A 23,016-nucleotide genomic window follows, 5' to 3' on the forward strand; every position below is an offset into this window, starting at 1 on the left:
TCAGACCAGAATGCATTTCTAAAGATGTTACTGCTAATATTGCATTATGGTTAAATATTTAAGGAACTCATAATTTAAGAAATATTTAACAAAACTTATATGTAGCTAATTGTCTATGGTCACTTTGCTGCCATCTTCATCTCATTAATGATGCAGGTTCTTCAACTAGTTTTGATTAAAGCACGTATCTTGCACATTCATTTTTATTTTTTTCTGCAGTAACTTTCAGAAGTGAAACATCAGCCCTCATAATAACAACAATTTTTATGAAGCATAAATAACAAAAGGCATACATATTGAGCATTTATGAAATAACTCAATTATGAATTGCAAACTGAACTGTATTATACATTTACTGTGTTGTCAGGCACTTTTGACTACTGTTTGTAACACATGGATGCCAGCCAGTGCATTATCGATACTTCTGGTGTGGTTACAGTCATTTTACTTACATCTGATTTATTATAATTATAATTTAGACAGAAACATGTTTTCATATGTGGAAAAGTCAAAGAACTGAAATAGTGACAATATATAATTAAAAAACAGATGGTTTCAGAACATTGTTTAGATTTGGGAGTTACCTGATTTTACATTAAATATAAATGATTATTGTAAAGCCAACTACATATTCATGATCAAAAGATAAGTTAATAAATTTTGATCTGCAACATCTTACATAAGATGTCACGATTTTGCATGTTTACATGATATTTGGTAAGATTCAGGCATGTTAAATGGTGGAAAGTGACAATGTTTTTGAGAAACATTTATCTGAAAAGTTATGTTTCTACTCATTTCTCTGTCTTAAGTGAAATTACAAGAATTACACAACTTCCTGGAATTTTGTTTTTCTTGTGACAACTGACAAAATATTGTCATTAATTGAAAACACTTAAGAAAACTACCATTGCTGAAAATGCTCCAACGTATCATGCGTTTACTCAGAAAGCAGAATCAGAATAAGAGTTTTTATTGTCTGATAACATACACATTTAAATCAGACATTTAATGTACAGGGGACATGTCAACACTGCAACTGCAATTCAAATTTGTTACAGAGACAGTACATAACAATAGCATTAATATTTAAAAAACAATTATTACAGTCATTTATTTGACATAAAACTGCTAAGCTTAGTTAACAATCATTTGCTTTCTTGCTCAGATTTTCACATTGTCATACAGAAATTCTTCTCAGGAATAATAGTATTTCCATACAACAACTTTTTTAGCTTGTGTTTCACTTGCTGTAACTCCCTGCCCTAGCTCCAAGTATTGTATACTTCAAAAGTAAAATGGAATCTAAAACTTCAAATCAAAAATTAGTACTGAACAGTTCTTTTGTCTGATTGGACTGAATCTTAATATTTTACAACTGCAATTATTATTAAAACACTGCGAATACCATTTGCGGAAGAGAAAAGTGGTTCAGTACTAGACTTACTGGAAGGGGACCATTCAGGACTAGGACTACATAAGAGCATTGCAAATTCTACAGATTCATGAAATAAACTATTGTTATAATATTTTAAGGGATGTGACCAAGCTGAAACTGGAAAACAGTAATGCTATAAAAAGTGAATTATCAAAGCAAATTTGTGAAATAATCAAATTTCTGAAAGCAACCATGTTCTAAGAAGTCGATTAGGAAACTAAATTATCAGAAACTGACATGACCAGGTATGAAATAGGGAATCAAACTCTGATATTCGTGGAAGACCTGAGTACGCAAATCACTGCTGTAAAAAAATAAAAGAGATCAGGCTAAAAATGTAAATTTAAAAACTGCAAAAATTTATAAAGCCACCAACATAGAATCCAGGGTTCAAATTTTTGATCAAGAACTAACTGATTTGGAAGCTGAAATACAAGGTAAAATTTCAAATGTGGACCTTAATTTGTGTAATGAAGTTGAATCCATTATCAGTAGCTGTGAGGCAAAATTTTGTAATGAAAATGAAAAAGCTATTGGAATTGAAAACATCGTTGTGAAAAAGATAATAATGAAAGAACAGTATCAATTTTGGAGAATAATTTACTGAATGTGTTGCTACAAATTTATTTTTATTTACTTATTTTTGATAAGTACAGGTTGTAATGTACTGTCCAACATTCCAGTGGAAAGTTGTCCTGGAGATAGCAAGGTGCATCCTTTTGATTTCTTATGACACCCTAAGATAATTTCATTTATGATATTATTGACAATCCTAAAATTATACTATGAAAAGCTGTCTTGGTAGGGATGTGCTATTCTGGGTAAATCACACTTTATACAAGATGTAACATATCAACAATCTGAAAAAGAGTTTCCTTAACAAATTTTGGTCACAATATGAACAGGCCAGAATTAAAAGCCAATCCCCCAATGCATCAAGTTACAAGGGACATGGAAGGGGATGAAAGAATTGTGTAAAACAAATTAAAGAAAACTGTCCAGTTGAGATAGCATTTTGACAAGCTGACTAAAACTGATGCATTGAAGAGAAGATTATCTGAAAGTATTGTATGGGTTTAGTGTATGGGGCCAGATGAATCAGCTGCATAATTTCTAAAATATGTAGACAAGTTCAGTAGGGCTTTTTGAAAGAAATATGCAGGGTTTTTGACAAAGTCATTTCACACAGGAAGGTTTCAATGGAAATTCGGGCACTAGTATCTACCATGGGAGGATTGAGGGGAATAATTACAGCAATCAGGAAAGGAGTCCACCAAAAGATTATGCTAATAACAAAGGGAGACAATATAACACGAAATCAAAGAGGCAACATAAACTGGAAGCATAATCAGCATCCACCTCAGAATTTTAGTTGAGGTGCTAGAATTACTGAGCTGGTAAGCTAAGGGTCGCTCCAATTGAAGGTCCACAATGTGAGAGTGAGGAATAATAATTTTAATATATGGACCACTAACTGTGGCAAATATTCAAACCAAAATAGTCACTATAACAGTAGAAGGGTAAGAACATAGAAACACTAGATTAATAAAATTAGATCAAGAGTTTTGGAGTAATTTGTGGCAAAACTGGGCTGAAGAGCCAAGTAAAGCAGTAATACAAGAAGAGGATCTAGTAAACTTTTACAATATCAATGTAGAAGAAAAGTATAAAGAGACCAGAAAATCCAGGAGTTATAAAGAGACTGGGGTGATATACATTTTTGAGATCTTTTCTCAAAGTGAGGAGATAGTGGTACGTTTATGTTCTCCGAGGTCTCACCTAGTCATGTCCTAAGTATTGTAAAACGGATGAAATCTTCAGACAGTGTAGATATATACGACATATCCTGTAATTTACTAAAGAAAGTAATAGACTATATTGTGTACCCCTTAACATTCTGTATAAATAAATGCATATCTGAAGGATATTTTCCCGAAGAACTCAAAGTGGCTAGGGTAATTCCAATATATAAAAAGGGAGATATGGACTCACCTTGCAGTTACAGACCAATCTCCATAGTCCCAGCTTTTTCTAAAATACTGGAATGTGTAATTTACCAACAGCTATCTGCCTATTTTGAAAAATTAGGAATAATTAGTGAATCTCAGTATGGTTTTAGGAAAAAGTTGTCTACTGTGGATGCTATAGACTTTGTAGTCAAATACTTACATAAAGTGTTTGAGGATAAGGGCTATGCTCAACTCACATTTTGTGATCTAAGCAAAGCTTTTGACTGTGTAAAGCATAAGCAACTCCTAGAAAAACTGGAATTCTATGGCATTAGACATAACAGCCTTAAATTAATAAAATCATATCTTCAGAATCATAAGCAAGTTGTTTGTGTAGGGAGAGAAATGTCGGGTATAGAGCAAGTCAAGGTAGGTGTTCCGCAGGGATCTGTGCTGGGCCCCTTTTTGTTCCTGATAATGATAAATGATCTGCCGTCATTTATCAAGTCCACCACTGTGTTGTATGCAGATGATACAACATTTCTTCATGCTAGTGAGGATTTCAATAGCCTTAAAACTTGTGCAGCAAAGACAATTGACCAAGCCTCCTATTGGTTCAAGGCAAATGGATTCCTGCTGAATGAAAACAAAACACAGCAGATGGTCTGTAGTCTTAGAGACAAGCTTCTGTCAGACGATCCAAGTTATGTCAAATTTTTGGGGGTATACATTGATGATAAATTATCTTGGGGTCAACATGTACAATATATTAGTGGTAAATTGTCTAGAGTTATTTACCTGTTAAGGCGACTTATGGATTGTGTTCCTGAAAAATATGTTAGAACATCCTATTTTTCATTCTTTCAGAGTATAATAACATATGGAATTATTTTGTGGGGGAACTCTAGCTGTGCACATGACATATTAATACTGCAAAAAAAAGCTATAAGGATAATTACTGGTTCTGCATATAAGGCACACTGTAAACCATTGTTCTGTGAACAGAAAATCATGACTGTTATAAACTTGTACATATACTGTGTTCTAATTTATATGAAGAAGAAATTACCAGAAACAAAAACCAGAGAAAATGTACACAGCCACAATACAAGAAGGAATAGGTGCCTCTATATTCCTTACCACAGGTTGTCAAAGTCACTCAACAGCTACGAAATCATGGGGTACAAATTATTTAATAAACTTCCTCAATCTGTTCAAGAATTACCTGAACAATAATTCAAACAAAAAATTCATGACTGGCTAGTCCTCCACCCATTCTATGACATAAGAGAATTTATGAACTGTAATATAATACTATAATGTTAACAAGAAACCTGTTGTTTCTTTCAAACTATTAATTGTATTTTAGTATGTATATGACGTTGTCTGTTGCTGTAATGGCCGAATGACAATAAAATTATTATTATTATTATTATTATTATTATCATCATGATCAGTGTGACAAAACATGACAGATGAAATATGAGTTAGTAGCTGTAATAAGTTATGTTCTGTATGAAGGAGGGATTGAGAGTAATTGAATAAATCAGAATGAAGATGTAGATTATTTGGCAGAGTTAAAAGAATTTTTTCTAATTGGAATATGTTGACAACATCTTTCTCATTGCGTCATCAGATGTAGTGAAAATGTGAATGACAAAGAGAAAGAAATGACAGAATCTATCATATGTACAAAGACAACTGACACTCATAGCTTAGTAAATGTAAGTATTTGGGAGGAAGTATGTTACTAAGTTTTCTAATCAGTATTTAATTTGAAGGCATAAGATTAGTAAGAAGAGTTTTTTGTATAACATTTGTAGAAATGCTGGGACAGGTCTACTTAATGACTGAATTTGGAAATATTAGCAATTTTGTCCAAAAACTTTACCCTGACTGGCAGAAGGAAAATTATAATGAAACTTATGAATCATATAAGACAAAGGCAGGAATGAAAGAAGGTTTGACCATGTTTGGTGACTTCAGTAATGATCATAATTGTGTAAGTCATAGTAGCATTCCTAGTTAAATATTAACTGGATGATGAAGGTAAGTAACAAATGCTATAAGGAACAATGGTATTCAAAACAGCAAAGTTACACAATTCAGTGAATTTGGAAATGATTTACTAGATGAAGACATTTATGCAACAACACAGGTGATGAAGTAAAAAAAAAAAAAATCTTGGTAGAAACAGGCTGCTGAGAAACAAAACCAATAATTCATTTATGTAGCCATATTTCAAGAATACCAGAAGTTCTAAATAATTATATTAGGCAAAATAAGAAGAACACTGAAATGCCAGTGGCAGGGAAGCAAACATTAACGCCATTTGAAAGTGAATTTGACCATAGCTATGTGTTAATGTCAGAACACAGTTTATTTTGGAAATGGGCTTGTTACATTAAGTTAATGCAGTTTTAGACTCGAAGGAGAAAAAGATAATGCATAATAGACACAAAGGAGAATAAATTCAAATAAAATTCAAAAGGGAGGGAAGAGGATTCTTGGGGAAAAAATTTGTCATTTCTGCAAGATAGAAATCCTAGAAGATAGATCAGAAATAGAAGTTGAAAAGGAAGAGTTAATGAAAGCTATTGAGAAGAAAGCATTTGAAACCATAGATCTAAATAATGAATGAAGAAATGAACTACAGAATTTGTTTTGGGACTATGGAGATGTATTCAGTGATATTCATGGAAGTGTTAGAAATTCTTAATGTGTACTAAGACTGAAATCTCTCGAGTATTTTTATAAAACCATATAATGCACTAACTGCAAAAAGACCAGCTGTTGAAAAGGAATTACAAAATATGCGAAGGTATAACATAGCTGAGGGAAGCAGCAGTTGATTATTATAATTATTTGATAGTTGTGGCAAAATGTGAAGGGGGTTTGAGACTTGTTTTGAATTCACGACATTTGAACAAATGTATTCAGAAATAAAATAATCATCTTGTTGTTACATAAGTTTGAGTGAACTAAGTTGATGACCAGTTTAAATATAACTTCTGAACCTCATCAAGTTCCACATCTTCCAGTATCTCACAAAAAATTGCATTTTTGGAGAATGGTAAGTTATCAGTAGTGCACTGTGTCCTTTGGCTTAAATACTTCTGTGGCAGAGTTCTGAGGTACCAGGTATTAACTCATGCCTAAACACCTATATTAGTAAATGGCGTAGCCTCCACAGGTGGCAATGTAGGCCCGACTCTGGCAGCTAGTTGATCGTACAGATGGTGAATACTGTCCTGGGATACATTATGCCATGTCTGCTCAAGCTCTTTTTAAGTAATTCTGTTGAAGTTGTTGGTTGATGTGTCACATGAGTCACTGTTCATCCCATCATAACCCATACATGCTTGATTGTACATATGTCTGGAGGCTGTGTTGGTCAGGGAAGTAGCAGCATGTCTTGCAGAGCACACTGTGCTTCACAAGCAGTGTGTGGGCAAGCATGGTGCTGTTGGAATAACACATCACCTTCCTGTTGCAAGAATAGCAAGAGAACTGGTCTAACAACATTCTGCACATACCAAGTGCTGGTTAGCACCCCATCCCAAAACACCAAATGTGAATGATAGTTGTAGCTTATTGCACCCCATACCATAAGGCCTGGGGCGGAGCCAAGTGTGTATTCGATGAATGCACTCTACAAGACAGCACTTACTTTGTCAATGTCGAACATGCAAATGACCATCACTTAAGTGCAGACAAATCTATTTTCATTGCTGAAAACAACAGCATACCATTCCATTTTCCTAGTGATCCTCTGACATCACCAGTCGAGCCGTGCATGTCGATGTTGTGGCATGAGGCTAGAGGTGTGTGTGCTCATGGTCTTGCTGCTAAGAACCAGTTCACAAAAGTTCGTGTTGACATGTCAGTGCTGACAAGCCGTCTTATCTGTGCTGTGGTAGCTGTACGAACTGCCCGGGCTGCCCTTACAATCTGATGATCCTGCTGGGCATATGTGGTGCATGGACAAGCAGAACCTCATCTACAGGTGTGAGAATGTTCACATGACCACTGATACCAGTATCAGTGCACAACTGACCCAACCTGTGTGACAATTCTCCAAATGGACCATCCCATCACTCAGAAGGCCATACTTCGCTCCTTTCAAACTTGCTCAGTTGGCTGTAGGATGCATGAGTGTGTCTCCATGGCATGGATGCCAGCTTGCTTCACATGTTTGCAAAACACTGAGCCTTGTGACTACAAGCATTCTCTATTTAAGGGTAGATACATATGGCACTTTGGTTGCTATGCCACTATGCTATCTGTTGGGGAACAATGCTGAAACCATCATCAGTACATCTACTATCCCCCAGCTGAGAATGCCATCGCTGGATCAAAACTGACATTTTTTTTTCTGGCTGTGCATCTGGATGACATTTTGCTTTGCAGTCAGAGTTGGGATTAGCATTATTTGTTAATAAAATTAGTGTTTTCTAAATTGTATCAGGAGGAATGACCATGAAACTGGGAAGATTCACATTTGTGATTAATTAAAATTTTTGGGGCAACGAATTAAACAAAAGCATACATTGCCAAACTGATGAAATCAAAGCCACTGACCAAATTCCAAAATCTAGAAATAAGGAACACCTAAAATCTTTTTCTTTCATATGTCTAGATTCCATAGAAAGTATGTTGGTAGTCAAAGTATGAATGCACTGTGTATGTGTAACATGTTGAAAAAGAATTTGATTTGGGTAAGGGGCCAAGATTGTCAGGAAACTCTCAATTCTACAAAAACCCAGTATGTTATTGCAGCATTATTTACAGACAAGATTCATCCTTACCATTTTATTTATCTTGTGATGTCAATGATCATGGACTCCGTGCATACTTATTTCAAATAAAAACTGTGGATGGGACAGGTAAACAAGCACATGTCAATTGCTTTTGCTAGTATTATCTACAAGCCAACGGTCTTGCTGCAGTGGTAACACCAGTTCCCGTCAGATAACTGAAGTTAAGCACTGTTGGGCTGGGCTAGCACTTGGATGGGTGACCATCTGGTCTGCCGAGCACTGTTGGCGAGCAGGGTGCACTCAGCCCTTGTGAGGCAAATTGAGGGGCTACTTGAATGAGAAGTAGTGGCTCCGATCTTGGAAACGGACATACAGCCTGGAGAGCAGTGTGCTGACCACATGCCCCTCCATATCCACATCCAGTGGCACCTGTGGGATGAGGATGACATGGCAGACAGTCGGTACCATTGGGCCTTCATGGCCTGTTCGGAAAGAGTTTAGTTAGTTTTAGTTTAGTTTAGTAGTATCTACAAAAGCACAAGAGAACTTCCAGTTTAACTACAAAATAACTGATAGCTGTACATTGAACAACAACTAAATTTAAAAACTAATTGTCAGGACTTAAAAGAATTGTGGATTCAGATCACAAGCCCACAAGCTACTCACAAGAACACAAGTTGTATCACTACAGGTTGACCAGATGGGATGTGTCTCAAAGTGTTTGACTAAAAATTAAGCATGTTACTGGATCAGAAAGAGTCTTAGTGGCATGTTGGGAGGAGCAACTGACCCTAGTCCCAGAGGCCCAGATTCAGTCCCAGATTTGGTGAGGGGTAATGTTTGCTCATTTCAGCCTCATCAGGACAGCCCTATGTCCACTCTGCTTCCTGTCAAAATGAGCACAGATCTTTCCCAGGAACAATAGGTGGCTGGGATGCAGGACTCATCACCCCTTCCTGTTGAAGTGAAATATTTATATTAATCTCTCTGCTGTGTACTATATCTATGACTTTGGTTGGTGTCATAAAATAAAATACATGTGTCTTGTTACAGCAACTAGATCGTGCAAATGCTTTATGTTGTGCACTTTAGTTCTTTCTTGAAGTTTCTTCTATGCTTCTCATATTAGTACCAAAGAGATAGAAGGGCTGCACTCAACCAGCAGTCAAGCCAATTGTCTGGTGATGAAAAAGTAAATAGCACCATCTGCAATGATACTTAAAGCAACCAGAGTCATGGTGATAATTGATGACTAGAGAAAAGTGTTTTTGGTAAAATGATTGCAACAGAGTTGGTAAATTTTACAAAATACACAAACGGATCGGGTTTAGCATAATAAATTTAGATTGACGTCATCAGAAATTGTGTTGACCACAAAAGTACACTAACAAACTTACCATGTACATTCTGAAAATTGTGAACATTTTTGTACACAAAAATGTTTAAGATGCAAGAAAATGTATACTTTTTCAATATGGCAATAAGGGTCAGAAAGTAGATTAAAACCTAGGATAGATGTCAACAAACAGCAGATGTAAGTAACAAACATGTCAGATATATTAGATTATTGATTCTGAAATTAGAAAAAGATTATTTCACAATTTTATGTATATCTGGAATGTTAATGTCTGATAATGGACCACAGTTTGTCTCAAAATCATGTAAATCATTTTTTAAAAGATCAGGAGTACAACATATTCCAGCGAGTCTAACAAAGTTATTTCATATCAATACTATCCACCTCCATTAAATTTTCCTATGTTACAAGGCTTGTTGATGATTTTATTGCTTTATGAACAGTGATTATCAGTTACCCTCTTAATAACATATTGATGGCAGTTTTTAGCTCAGAGTAGCCATTATTTGCCTACTTCATGTGAAATTTCATCTCAAATCTATTGTGGAAGATTACATCAATTATCTCAACTTAGAAAATGTTTCAGGGAATCAATACCAATGTATGATACTGATTGAGTAATACCACCCTGTGTGGTGGATTTTAGGAAGTAGTGATATGTGAAATTTTTATTTTACTGTAGTTTTTTTTTTTAGTACAATTTTCAGTAGTTCATTTAGTTACATATCACATGCTGTTTGCTATTACATTGTGCAGGCTTTTCAAATTTATTATGAATGACTAAACTACTCATTACATTGCCCATCAGACCCCTAGAGTGTTCTCTTCAATGGGAAAAGAGAAGAAGAAAATCTAAGCCACATGGAAAACGCATCATATACATTGATTAAGTAAGATGAATTAATAACATTAGCTTTATGAAATGTTTCCAATGTCAGTTATTCATGGACAATTTTCTTATTATATTTCTTATTTCAAGTGACAAATCTTAGAACTTTGATAATATTTTGTGTAGCTTGGCAGTTCGCGTGGCACATATTTGGGATTTTTGACTTCATTATTTTATGATGTACCCCATAATGCAAGATTTATGTTGAATTACTTGATGAGAGAAGATGGAAACTCAGAACTCGAGTTTCTACAGAAAGTACATAAATTATGTCAGTAATGAGAGTCAATCCTTATGGGAAAAGAACAGAGGTTTAAGAGTGGTGTAAGAATATCTCATAGTAACACTTCTTTAGAAGTATCACTTTCATATTTAGAAAATAACTGTACAACTGGAAAAAAAGTGTTGTTTCAAGTAAGACCGCATAGTGTGAAAATGAAAGTCTTTAAATTTGGTAAGCTATGAACATTCTTGTCATGGCCAGATAACAATAAAGTTTGATGTATTGGAGTAGGAATATGTGTAGTTTTCTATAGAAGATGGTTACATTGCTGATATTTATGTACTTATTGCATGACACTCTTAGATAACTGAGAAGTGAAGAATATAGCTTGATATAAGTATTTTTGATGTATTATTATGTGTTAGGGCCCTGGGAAGATGAAGAAGAAGAAGGTTATTATTATTATTATTATTATCATTATTATACAGAGGGAAATTGTGAGATGATCTACATCTACATCTATAGTCTGCAAATCACTGAGGTGCATGGCAGAGGATACACTGCACTAACAGTTATCAGGCTTTTTCCTGTCCCATTCCCGTATGGACTTTGCAGTGAATGATTCTTTAAACACTTCTATGCTTTTGCAATTAATCCAATCTTGTCCTCATGATCCCTATGGGACCAATATGTAGTATATTTCTAGAGCCATTATTTTAAGCTGGTTCTCGAAACTTTGTTAAGGGAGTTTCTCAGGATAGATTTTGTCTATTTTCAACAGTCTGCCAGTTCTTTCAACATATCTTTGACACTGTCCTATAGGTCGAACAAACCTGTGACAATCTATACTGCCCTCCTTTACACAAGGTGAACGTCAATAAAATTGACAAGCTGCAGGTATGGATTCATGACTGGAAATGGAGGGAAAAAAAGTCCTATGAACATGTGTCCAGAAATGGATGGTGTGCATGCAATGACAACAAATTGTCCCAAAACACAGTACAGAGCCACATCGCTTCCATATCATAACAAGTATTCAAAGTGGCCTCCATGGGATGCAACGTATCTGGTTGTTATGTAGGATACACATAATTGTACTTTGGTGTACACCATGTTGGCAAGCCACTGCCTGGAGCTTGTACACGGTTCATCTCAACATCCTATAGAACCTAGTCCTCCAAATCTGGTGTACGCATAGTCTGCTGCCTCCTTGCACATTTGTCTGCCTGAAAAAACCCGTGATCCATAAATTCCCAAAAAGGACTTGAAATGTTGTGTAATGCAGTTAGTGACTGTGAGGGTACTTGTTTAAGTATAGCCATGCTACCTCTTGACTGTTTCCATGTGCTTCTGACAAACACCATCTTCACTTGTCCAAGATGAATACCAGACCATTCTGCTACTTACAGTATGCTGTGTCAATCATACAGCCTGAAACACACAAGTAACACACAGCACATGGTAAGAGGTCACCATCTACAGCGGCAATGATGCAGTTCCGGACCTTTTTTCTTCCATTTGCAGTCAGAAATCTGTCCTTGCAGTTTGTCAGTTTTACTAATGTTTACACTGTATACATTTAATATAGCCTCTTAATCCGATTTGATAGGAATGCTACACACTTGAGTAATATCCCCAGATGGATCATACAAGTGATTTGTAAACAGTTTTCTTCATAGACTGATTGTATTTGCATAGTATTCTACTAATAAATTCATGACAGCTTAGTTGATCATTCATTTCATTACCCTATTAAGTGTTAGTCCAGGTATTTATACTGGACTACTTTTATCTTTCCTATTTGGCCACCCTTGGCCAACTCTTGTTCTTTTCCGACCCTGACACTATTAGGTTTCGAGGGCTAGGGGTCTTCCATTTCCAACCTATACTTCTACTGAGCCGAATATCTCCCGGGATAAGGAGATTACCTTCTATCAAGTGCCAATGGCCTTCTAGGAGGGCGGATGAGCGGCTAGAAGGAAGGGCACTCTCTTGCCCTTGGGGTGGGAAACTGCTCCTAAAGGCGGAGGAGCCACAAGGTGACCAATGGCATAGAATGGAGAAGGCAACGGGAAACCACTCCATTAAAGACCCGGGCGGGTATCCCAAGTATCAACAGCTTATGATGGAAAGCTCTTTGGTTAAATTCTCCGGAGGTAAAATAGTCCCCCATTCGGATCTCCGGGCGGGGACAACTAAAGAGATACCAAAATCCAAAAGCATTAATGTAAGAAGGATAGCAGCATGGAACGTCAACTCACTTCTTAAATGTGGTAAACTAGAAAACTTGAAAATGGAAATGAAACGAATGGATATGTATGTACTGGGAGTCTCAGAAATGAGATGGCCAAATGCTGGCGACTTTTGGTCAGGGGATTACAGAATCATACACACTGGAACAGCACAAGACAGTCCCGGGATTGCAGGAGTGGGAATTATCCTCAATAAAGAGATGGGGTTAAGAGTAAAAGGATTTGTTCAACATAGTGAGATGATAATTTATGTCCGATTGGAAACTAAACCAAGAGACACAATCATAATCCAAGTATACATGCCAACTACGAGGCACAAGGATGATGAAATCGACATGACGTATGACCACCTTGAAGAAGTAATTGGCAGAATTAAAGGAGCTGAAAACCTTGTCATCCTAGGAGATATGAATGCCGTTGTTGGGGAAGGTAAAGAAGAGGATGTGGCAGGGAATTTTGGATTAGGATTAATAAATGAACGAGGGGATAAACTTGTAGAATTCTGCCAAAGAAATAAACTTTGCATTACAAATACCTTCTTTAATCATCATCCAAGGAGAAGATATACTTGGAAAATGCCTGGTGACATTAGCAAATACCAAATTGACTTCATATTAGTGAAGCAAAGATTTAAAAACCAAGTTAAGGACAGCAGATCATATCCAGGCTGTGATGATGACGACTGAACTAAAATTCAAGAACATTAAAAGAAGAAGTACATGTAAATGGGATTTGACAAACCTGAAAAACAAAAATACACTGAAGCACTATCAACTAGAAACACACAAGAAAACAAATACACAGGGCTGCAATGACATCCAAAGCAGCTGGGAAAAAATAAAAACTGGTATTTTAGAAGCAGCAGAAGAAGTAATAGGAAAAGAAAGGACAGAGAAAAGGAAGGAATGGATCACTAATGACCTACTAAATATGATGGAAGAAAGAAGGAAATTAAAAAATTCTGTGAAGAAGGAAGACCAAGAGAAATACAAGAGTCTGAAAAACAGAACCAACAGAGAGGCAAAACAAGCAAGAGAAAAATACCTTGATCTCTGTATTTCAGTTGAGGACAACATGAGCAAGGGAAATATCGACAAGGTCTATAAATGTGTGAGACATTGTTTTGGAGACAGAAGAAACAAATGTAGGGCTGTGATGGATGAAAATGGCAATATGTTGGATGACGATGGTGAAGTTGCAAGAAGATGGAAACAATATATAGGAAAACTTTACAGCGGACCAGACCTGTCTGAAAACATCATGGAAGAAGAAACAGAAGTAGATGCACTCAACATAGGTGAACCTATATTAAAGGTAGAGTTTGAACTAGCTCTGAAAAAACTGAAAAACAACAAATTGCCTGGTATAGACAATATCCCAGCCGAACTTCTGAAATCTGGAGGAGCAAAACTGAATCGGGAGTTGTATAATCTTGTTTTCAACATGTACGAGCAGGGTAAAATTCCTACAGACTTTGAGAAAAACATTATGGTCCCCATTCCAAAGGAGGAAAATGCTACAAGATGTGAAAATTATAGGACACTCAGCCTAGTTACTCACGCCTCTAAAATATTAACCTCAATTATCCTAAAACGCATAGAACAAAAAGTCGAAGCTACACTCTCCGAAGACCAGTTTGGATTCCGGAAAGATAGAGGAACCAGAGAAGCAATATTTGCTCTAAAACTAATAATAGAGAAATGACTAGATAAGAACCTGAAAACATACATAGCTTTCGTAGATGTAGAGAAAGCCTTTGATAATGTTAAATGGGATAAGATGTTTGATGTACTCAAAAAAGTAGGAATAGACCATAAAGATAGAAAAATGATATGGAACCTGTACAAAAATGAGACTGCAGTTATCCGTGGACTGACAAAACAAGAAGAGGTGCAGATACAGAAAGGTGTCTGGCAATGTTGCGCACTATCCCCTGTTATCTTTAACATGTACATTGAAGAGGCACTGAAAAAAGTAAGGGAAAATTCACAGACAGGTGTAGTAATTCATGGCCAACGACTAGATATAAGATATGCCAATGATATATCTGTCCTGGCTGAAAGTGAAGAAGATCTTGTAGTCCTACTGAATAGAATGGATAAAGTTATGGGTGAAGAATATAATATGAGAATTAATAAAGCAAAAACAAAAGTAATGGCATGTGACAAAGAAGATCAAGTGAAAGTCCAAGTTCATGTAGGCAATGAACTGCTTGAACAAGTTGATAAATTTACTTATCTGGGCAGTAATATTACCAGGGATGTAAGGAGCAAGGCAGAAGTGAGAAGTAGAATAGCTCAAGCAAAGGCTGCTTTTAACAAGAAGAAAAACATATTAACATCTAAGAGCATCAGCCTTGAAACCACGAAAAGTTTTTTGAAATCATATGTGTGGAGTGTGGCATGCTATGGGTGTGAAACATGGACTCTCAGGACAGAGGAACAGCAGAAGCTAAATTCTCTTGAAATGTGGTGCTATAGACGCATGCTCAAAATAAAATGGATCGACAAGGTCACAAACGAAGTGGTTCTGGAAAAAGCAGGTGAGAAGAGAAGCTTCTGGAATTTCATTGTTAAAAGAAGAGTGCAATTTACTGGCCATCTATTAAAACATAAAGGACTCCTGAACACAATCATAGAGGGATATGTCAAGGGAAAAAGACCAAGAGGAAGACCACGACTGAGGGACATGGATCAAATCATGAAAGATGTGGGATGTAACACCTATAAAGAAATGAAGAGAAAAGCTGAAAGATGCACAGAATGGAGACCAGCTGCCATTGTAGCTGTTGCAAACCAATCCTTGGACTGACCACTACAGAAGAGACTGATACCAACTGTGACTCACTGATATTACATTCAAAGAGTACTATGTGCTGTTTCTTTTTTTTTGTCAAGTGCACAAATTTATATTATTGAACATTTAAAGTAAGATGGCAATATTTGCATCACTTTGAAAATGTAATATGGTGAAGAAAATGGTGACGATAATAATAACAGAGGTATGGATTCCAAGTCATGAAATGTAGAGTACAGTATTCATTTAAGTGTGTGGAATGTATTCATATCCTGATTTACCAGTGTACTGTGGTGGTTCTTTCCACTTATCTGTTGATAAAAATACTACTTATGACATTTCGTGATACTTTATTTGTTGTAAATGGAATTCTATGTGTAGGATAGTTGCTACTCACTAGATAGCAGAGATGCTGTCACAGAAAGGCACAACAAAAAAAAAAACTGCCGGGAAGTTAATTTTTGACCAACAAGGCCTTTGACAAAACACACACACACACACACACACACACACACACACACACGATCATAGTCTCGAGAAGCTGGAGCCGGACTGGAGTCTAGCCTCAGCTGCCAAAGACTGGCCATGTGTGTGTGAGCTGAATTTGCATGAGTGTGTGTGATGTCTCAATGATACGGATTGCCTCAACACCTCCCCATTCACTTCACCTGGTCCTCCCCAACCCAACAAAATACCTTCTGCGATGCTGACCTCCACTTCAAAAGTGACTACATCAGTACTCCATCCATATCAAACCTACCAACCATCAGCAATACCTCCACTTCGACAGCTGCCACTCATTCCATATCAGGAAATCACTTCCATATGACCTAGATATGGCCATCAAATCTTTAGTGATGAGCCGTCCCTCTCCAAATATAAGAAGGATCTCACTGAGGTCTTCACAGACCGTAATAACCTTGTGCAACCTGCCACATCCCAGATCCCCATCGTCCAACCACAAAGGGGCATTCCCCTCATTACTTAATACCAACCAGGACTGGAGAAACTGAATCACATCCTCCGCTAATGCTTTGACTACCTTTCGCCATGTCCCGAAATGAACAATAACTTACCCACTATCCTCCTCAACCCTTCCACAGTGGTATCCTGCTGCCCACCAAACCTGTGCAGTATCCTCATCCATACTTACTCCACCCCTGCTCCAAATCCTTTGTCTCATGGCTCATCTGCCTGTAATACACATATATGCAAGACCTGAACAATACATCCTCCTGTCACCACCACCCACTTCAGTCCTGTCACAAGCATCACCTATCCCATCAAAGGCAGGCCTACCTCTGAAAGCAATCATGAGATCTACAAGCCAAGTTGCAGTGACTGTGCTGCATTCTACATGGGCACAATACTAATATACCATCTGCTCACATGAATGGCCAATGACAAACTGCGACTGTGGTCATGAAACAGCTGTACCACCCTGTTGCTGAGGATGCTGCCCAAAACAACTTGCCTACACTTCAATGACTGCTTCACATCCTGTGCCAGCTGGATCCTTCTTACCAACACCACTTTCTTGGAATTGCACAGGTGGGATGTCTCCCTTCAATACATCCTATGTTTCCATAACCACCCTGGTCACCACCCCACCTTATCTGACATCCCAGCTGCACCTACTGCCCTACCATGACCTCACCACATCTCTGCATGCTCCTACAAGCAGCACTTTACCGTCTCCCACCCCTACTCTGCTCTGGTATCCCTCCCTTTCCCCACCCCAGCCTCCTCCTTATCCCCACCACTGATAATGCTTTTCCTATAGTGTGCAGTTGCTCGTAGTCTGGTTTCAGTGGCCAGAGACAATGGTCATATGTATGCAAGTCATGTTTGTGTGATCGGGTGTGTGTTGTGTACTTTTGGCAGAAATCAAGTATATTTAGTAGCATATTTGTTGTATCTGTCTGTGACTCAACATCTCCTCTATATGGTGAGTAGCAATCTATCCTTTTCGTAATATTGTCATTATTCCACCCTGGATTTTCTGTTGTCTTATTACCTCTTTACCTATCTAACCCACCCCACAACTAAACAAAATTATTAACTGATTCAAGAGGATCACACCATTCCTAAATTTGTCCCTCGTATTATTATAAAGTAAAATGTAATTACTTATTTCACTAATAATTCTTTTGAATGTCTATATATATTGCTGTTAGACAATAAGTCGGTAGCCTGACATGCTCAGCTGTTATCCAGTGCACATCTCAGTGTAAAAATTCATTAATATGTAAAGTTCTAAATGTAAATCTCAATGACTAGCACACAGTAACATGAACATATGTGTATTGCCATCAGTTATCAAAAAATTTGTGTTTAATGATTATGTAATCAAAACCAACTTTGTGGTATTCAGCAGTAAGAATTTCCTTATGAAAGTGCGCTGTAAAAACATCACCACTGCCAGAATGCCTCTTTATTAATTGGGCATGTCTAACTGTAGTTAACATTTTATTTGAAATCTTATCAACAAGCTGGTCATTGTGTTGTAATGAAAAGTGATAGATATGAAAACCGATCAAGTTATTTATGTGGTTAATTTCTGGCAACTCTTTAACTATATAATATGCCGTCCCCCTCCCCACTCCATCCTCCAAAGCCACAAGTTATGTTTTTGGAAACCCTGATAAAACTTACAATGAGAGATCTTTTTTTTTTTTTTTACAAAGCACTGTTCTGAAAAATCAGGTTTTTTAAACCTTAATTCCTTATAATCAAAACAATAAAACCGTAAGATTTAATATAAACAACAGGTGTTACAGTCTGTCACTGCAGCAGTGTCACTTTTTCCCCCTAGTTCTGCTTGATACATATCAGAACAAGTCAGTTAGTCTTCCTGACTATAACATCACTTTTTAAACTACTGCCAGCCACAAAATTCAAACAGTTGCACTGTAGCCACCCAGTGAACATGTGTGCAGTATTAATTAATAAAGCATTTAATTATGAACAATGAAGATATTCCTGGCCCATTGAGATCAAAGTATTTCACCACATGCCACTGCCCACTACATTGTGATAAGTCACCTATTGTCATGTTCATCAGTTCAAGCATGGTAACAAATTATTGTTACATTGCAATTTAATACACATGTACTATTATAAATCTCTGGTGCCATCCTGTTCCAGTAAGTAAAAAAACATTCCTATGAGCAGCCAGAATGTCATTTTTGACTCATCCTGGCTGAAATTAAGCCTTCTCTACATTTAGAGCAAGCTGCCATTCATCTCACCAGCTAGAAATTCTTTGTAAGTCATCTTGTGTACTTGTACAGTCACTCAACACCACAGCATCATCAGCAAACAGCTTTACATTGCTCCTAACCCTATCTGCCAGATCACTTATGTATATAGAGAATAAGGGCAGTCCTATCACATTTCCCTGGGGCACTCCTGATAATACCCTTGTCTCTGATCAACAGTCACTGTTGAGGACAACATACTGGATACTATTACTTAAAAAGTCTACAAGTCACTCACCTATCTGGGAACCTAAACCATATACTCAGCCTTTGTCAACAATCTGTAGTGGAGCAATGTGTCAAATGCTTTCTGTAACTCTAAGAAAACGGTATCTGCCTGTTGCCCTCCAACCATTGTTTTTAAGATATGTGAAAAAAATGGCAATTTGCGTTTCTTACATGTGACACTTCCTAAATCTGTCCTGATTTGTGGACAGAAGCTTTTCTATCTTTCTTATTATATTTGAACTCAGAATGTATTCAAGAATTCTGCAGCAAACTGAACTTAAGGATATTGATCTGTAATTATGTGGGTCCATTCTTTTACCTTCCTTATAGACAGGAGCCACCAATGCTCTTGGCTCTGGGTGAGAGATTCACAATAAAGCTAAGTTAGGGACCAATGCCACAGAGTACTCTCTGTAAAACTCAACTAGAATTCCCATCCAGACCTGGTGACTTATTTGTTTTCAACCCTTTCAGTTGCTTCTCTATGCCACAGATGCCTACTTCTATGTCCTCCATGCGGGATTCTGTATGACAGTCAACAGATCGTATGAAACTTCCTGGCAGATTAAAACTGTGTGCTGGACTGAGACCCAAACTCAGGACCATTGCCTTTGGTAGCTAAGATGGTAGAGCACTTGCCCGCGAAAGACAAAGGTCCCGAGTTCGGGTCTCGGTCCAGCACACTGTTTTAATCTGCCAGGAAGTTTCATATTGGCGCACACTCCACTGCAGTGTGAAAATCTCATTCTGGAAATGATGGTATGTTTGTACAATCCTCCTGCATGAATGATTTCTTAAACATGCAATTCAAAACCTTAGCTTTTCTTTTGCTGTCTTCTCCTGCCATGACAGACTAATCAATGAGTGACTATTTATGACCAGAATTTTCTTGGGTTCTTGACTAGATCTTTTGCTAAGGTATGATGGTGAAAGTTGCTTTGCACCTTAATTTTCTTATGGATGCACAAATTTCTGTTAACTCCTGCCTGTGAACATTTGTACACTTTTGTTTAACAAAGGGTTCAAGAATTTTTGTATCCCAGGCTTTTTCCAAATCCGATTACTCAACCATAGAGGGTCCTTTCCATCTTTCATCCACTTACTTAACACATACATCACCAGAGTGGAATTTACAATCCGTTTAAATTTTGTCCATATTTCTTCTACATCTGCCATACTGGAGTTAAATTATGTCCATTCATTGTCTAAGTGGCTGCTAAGAACTGCTTACCTGCCTTTTTTTTTTTTTTTTTTTAGCATAAATGCTATTGTAACCTTTTGGCAATATTATGGAAAGGACAGATTGCTGCTCACGATATAGCAGAGATGTTGAGCTGCACACATACGCAACAATCAGGCTACTAAACACTTAAGCTTTTGGCCAGAAGGCTTCCTTCTGAAATAGGCAACATACCCACACACTTACATTAATGCAAATGCAGTTCACACACACATGACCACTGTCTCTGGCAGCAACTGCGCATGATATTAGAAGCAACCTGGGTGGTGGAGTGTAAGGAGGAGCTGGTGTAGGGAGGTAGAGAGAGAGCAGGGTAGTGGCGGGATGACATTAAAGTGCTTGTGGAAACATACAGGGATGAAGTGGAGAGTGGGTAGGACAGCTAGGTGCAGTTGGGACATTAGACAGTGCATGGGGAGGAGGGGGTGGGGGGTACAGGGAAGGGGGATAGATGGGTCAAGGACAATAAGTAATGAAGGTCAAGACCAGGAGAGTTGTATTGCAGGGAGAGTTCCCACCTGCACAATTCAGAAAAGCTGGTGTTGGTAAGAAAGATCCAGATGGCACCAGCTGTGAAGAACATTGTGTTGGGCATCATGCTCAGCAACTGGGTGGTCCAGCTGTTTCTTGGCCACAGTTTGCAGGTGGCCATTCATGTGGACAGACAACTTGCTGGTTATCATGCGTACATGGAATGAAGCACAGTGGTTGCAACTTAGCTTGTAGATAACATGACTGGCTGCACTGGAGTAGGTGGCGATAGGACGATATATGTAACTAGTCTGTTACAGGCATACGAGCCATAAGGCTAGGTGTTGGGAGCAGGAGTTGTGTAGGGTTGGACAAGAATATTGTGTATGTTCAGTGGGCAGCAGAGTACCACTTTGGGAGGGGTGGGAAGTATAGTGTGTAGAACATTCCTCATTTCAGGGCATGACAAGAGGTAGTTGAAACCATGGTGGAGAATGTGATTCAGTTGACTCAGTACCACCCAGGGCACTGTCAATACAGTTTTCAAAAACAAAATCTTAAAAAATACTTCAAAAGGCTGTATGTCCATACTGCCTGCAGTGAGTTAATATACCTTCCAGCCTATACCTGGCAGATTAAAGTTGCCTTCAGCTAATACTGTGTGATCTGGGTATTTTTGTGCTAGACGTTCCTCGAATGATTCTACAACTGTTACGGCAGAACGTGGCAGGTAAAAGCATCCAACAACTAACTAAAGTCCGCCTACGCCTGCTACCCATGTTCAGATAACTTCACAGTCAGACTCAATTTCAACCTCGATAGACACAATATTTGTATTGACAGCAATGAACACTCACCTTTCTATGGCACCTAATATGTCTCCTCAATATAGATTCCATGGCTAGCTAAATACTTTAGAGATTTCTACTTCAGTTTTTAGCCAGCTTTTGGTCCTGAAAATAATCTGAGAGCAACAACTTTAAGGGGGATCAGTAAACTGAAGAAATTTGTTACTAATACTTCAACAACTTAGTGATAAGACTTTGCCAGTCAAAGTGTGTCTACTTTGTATGTGATCTTTCTGTTTATAGACTTGCAAGTGTTCATCAGAGGACCTCAAACTACTGACTAGACTAAGAAACCCCCATGTGCACTCCACAAGTACACCATTCCCCGAATAGCTGCTTCCTTGGTGTAGCACATCCCTGACCTATCAAGAGGTGTCCTACAATTCTCCACGCCATAATACAGTTCAAGAAATCTGCAGCCATGACTAACAGAATCTACAGAGACTCTAGTTGAGACCCTCCACTCAGCTCCAAACCAAAGAATCCTGATTGACCCCAGGTAAGATTCTGCAGATTTTGAGCTCTGCTTGCAGCCTACATCTGAGGCCAGGAGTCTTCACCACTTCTGCCAGCCACCTACGGGAACTGAGGATGTGTCCCATTCAATACACCAGCTTCTCCGTTGCTGCTGCAGACTACGGTAGCAGCCTGCAGTTGGCTGACCAAGGCCATAAGTATCTTCAGCTGTTCACGAACTGTGGCTCGCTGCTCCTGCATCTGCACACATCATGCACACATCGTATCCATCAGATTACCACTACTAACTTGAGAATTAAACACTAAAAACTAACAGGAAAAGCTAAATATGTGTCTGACTAGTCTCCTGGTGCTTCATCAACAGAGGCTGGCAGCTGACTTCTTAGCCCTTCTTAGCTTTTGGTCTTCACCCATTTGTGTTCTGATGAGATCTCAAATATTTGTCAGGATATTTCAGGCAGCCTGCTGTCATTACTGTGGAGTACATGGCTGAGTGAGAGTCAGCTTCTGTGACTATGTGTTATCATTAAACCTGTGTTGGCCATTTCCCCATTAATCTGAGCTTCAGTGTAGCTCTCAGTTTATGGATTATAGGACAAGTAACAGATCAGTCAGTATATCAACAAATGAATTAGTTTGTTACGGTACTGTTTCAAAGAGCACAAAAAATCTGATACATAACATACTTTCTATAAAAATTCGAAAAGGAAGATACAATCACCAAGAAGCTGAAATATGGCTATTCATTTAGCAACTATTATTGACAGAACAATTTTTTTCAGTTCAATGTTAATCTGTGTCACTAGCTTTTTCATGTGAGACATTGTC

At 37.8% G+C, this 23,016-nt stretch overlaps 1 protein-coding gene and 1 pseudogene across 1 annotated transcript in view; one reads left to right on the forward strand and one right to left on the reverse strand.

Annotated features, from left to right (window-relative positions):
- The window catches only part of LOC126199421 (modular serine protease-like), a 125,240-nt gene that overhangs the window by 87,261 nt on the left and 14,963 nt on the right, over nt 1-23,016 (reverse strand). The gene's annotated exons all lie outside the window — the stretch shown is intronic.
- LOC126199756 (5S ribosomal RNA) lies at nt 8,318-8,435 on the forward strand (annotated as a pseudogene).

Source organism: Schistocerca nitens, chromosome 8, assembly GCF_023898315.1.
Source record: "Schistocerca nitens isolate TAMUIC-IGC-003100 chromosome 8, iqSchNite1.1, whole genome shotgun sequence".
Classification (NCBI taxonomy): Eukaryota; Metazoa; Arthropoda; class Insecta; order Orthoptera; family Acrididae; genus Schistocerca; species Schistocerca nitens.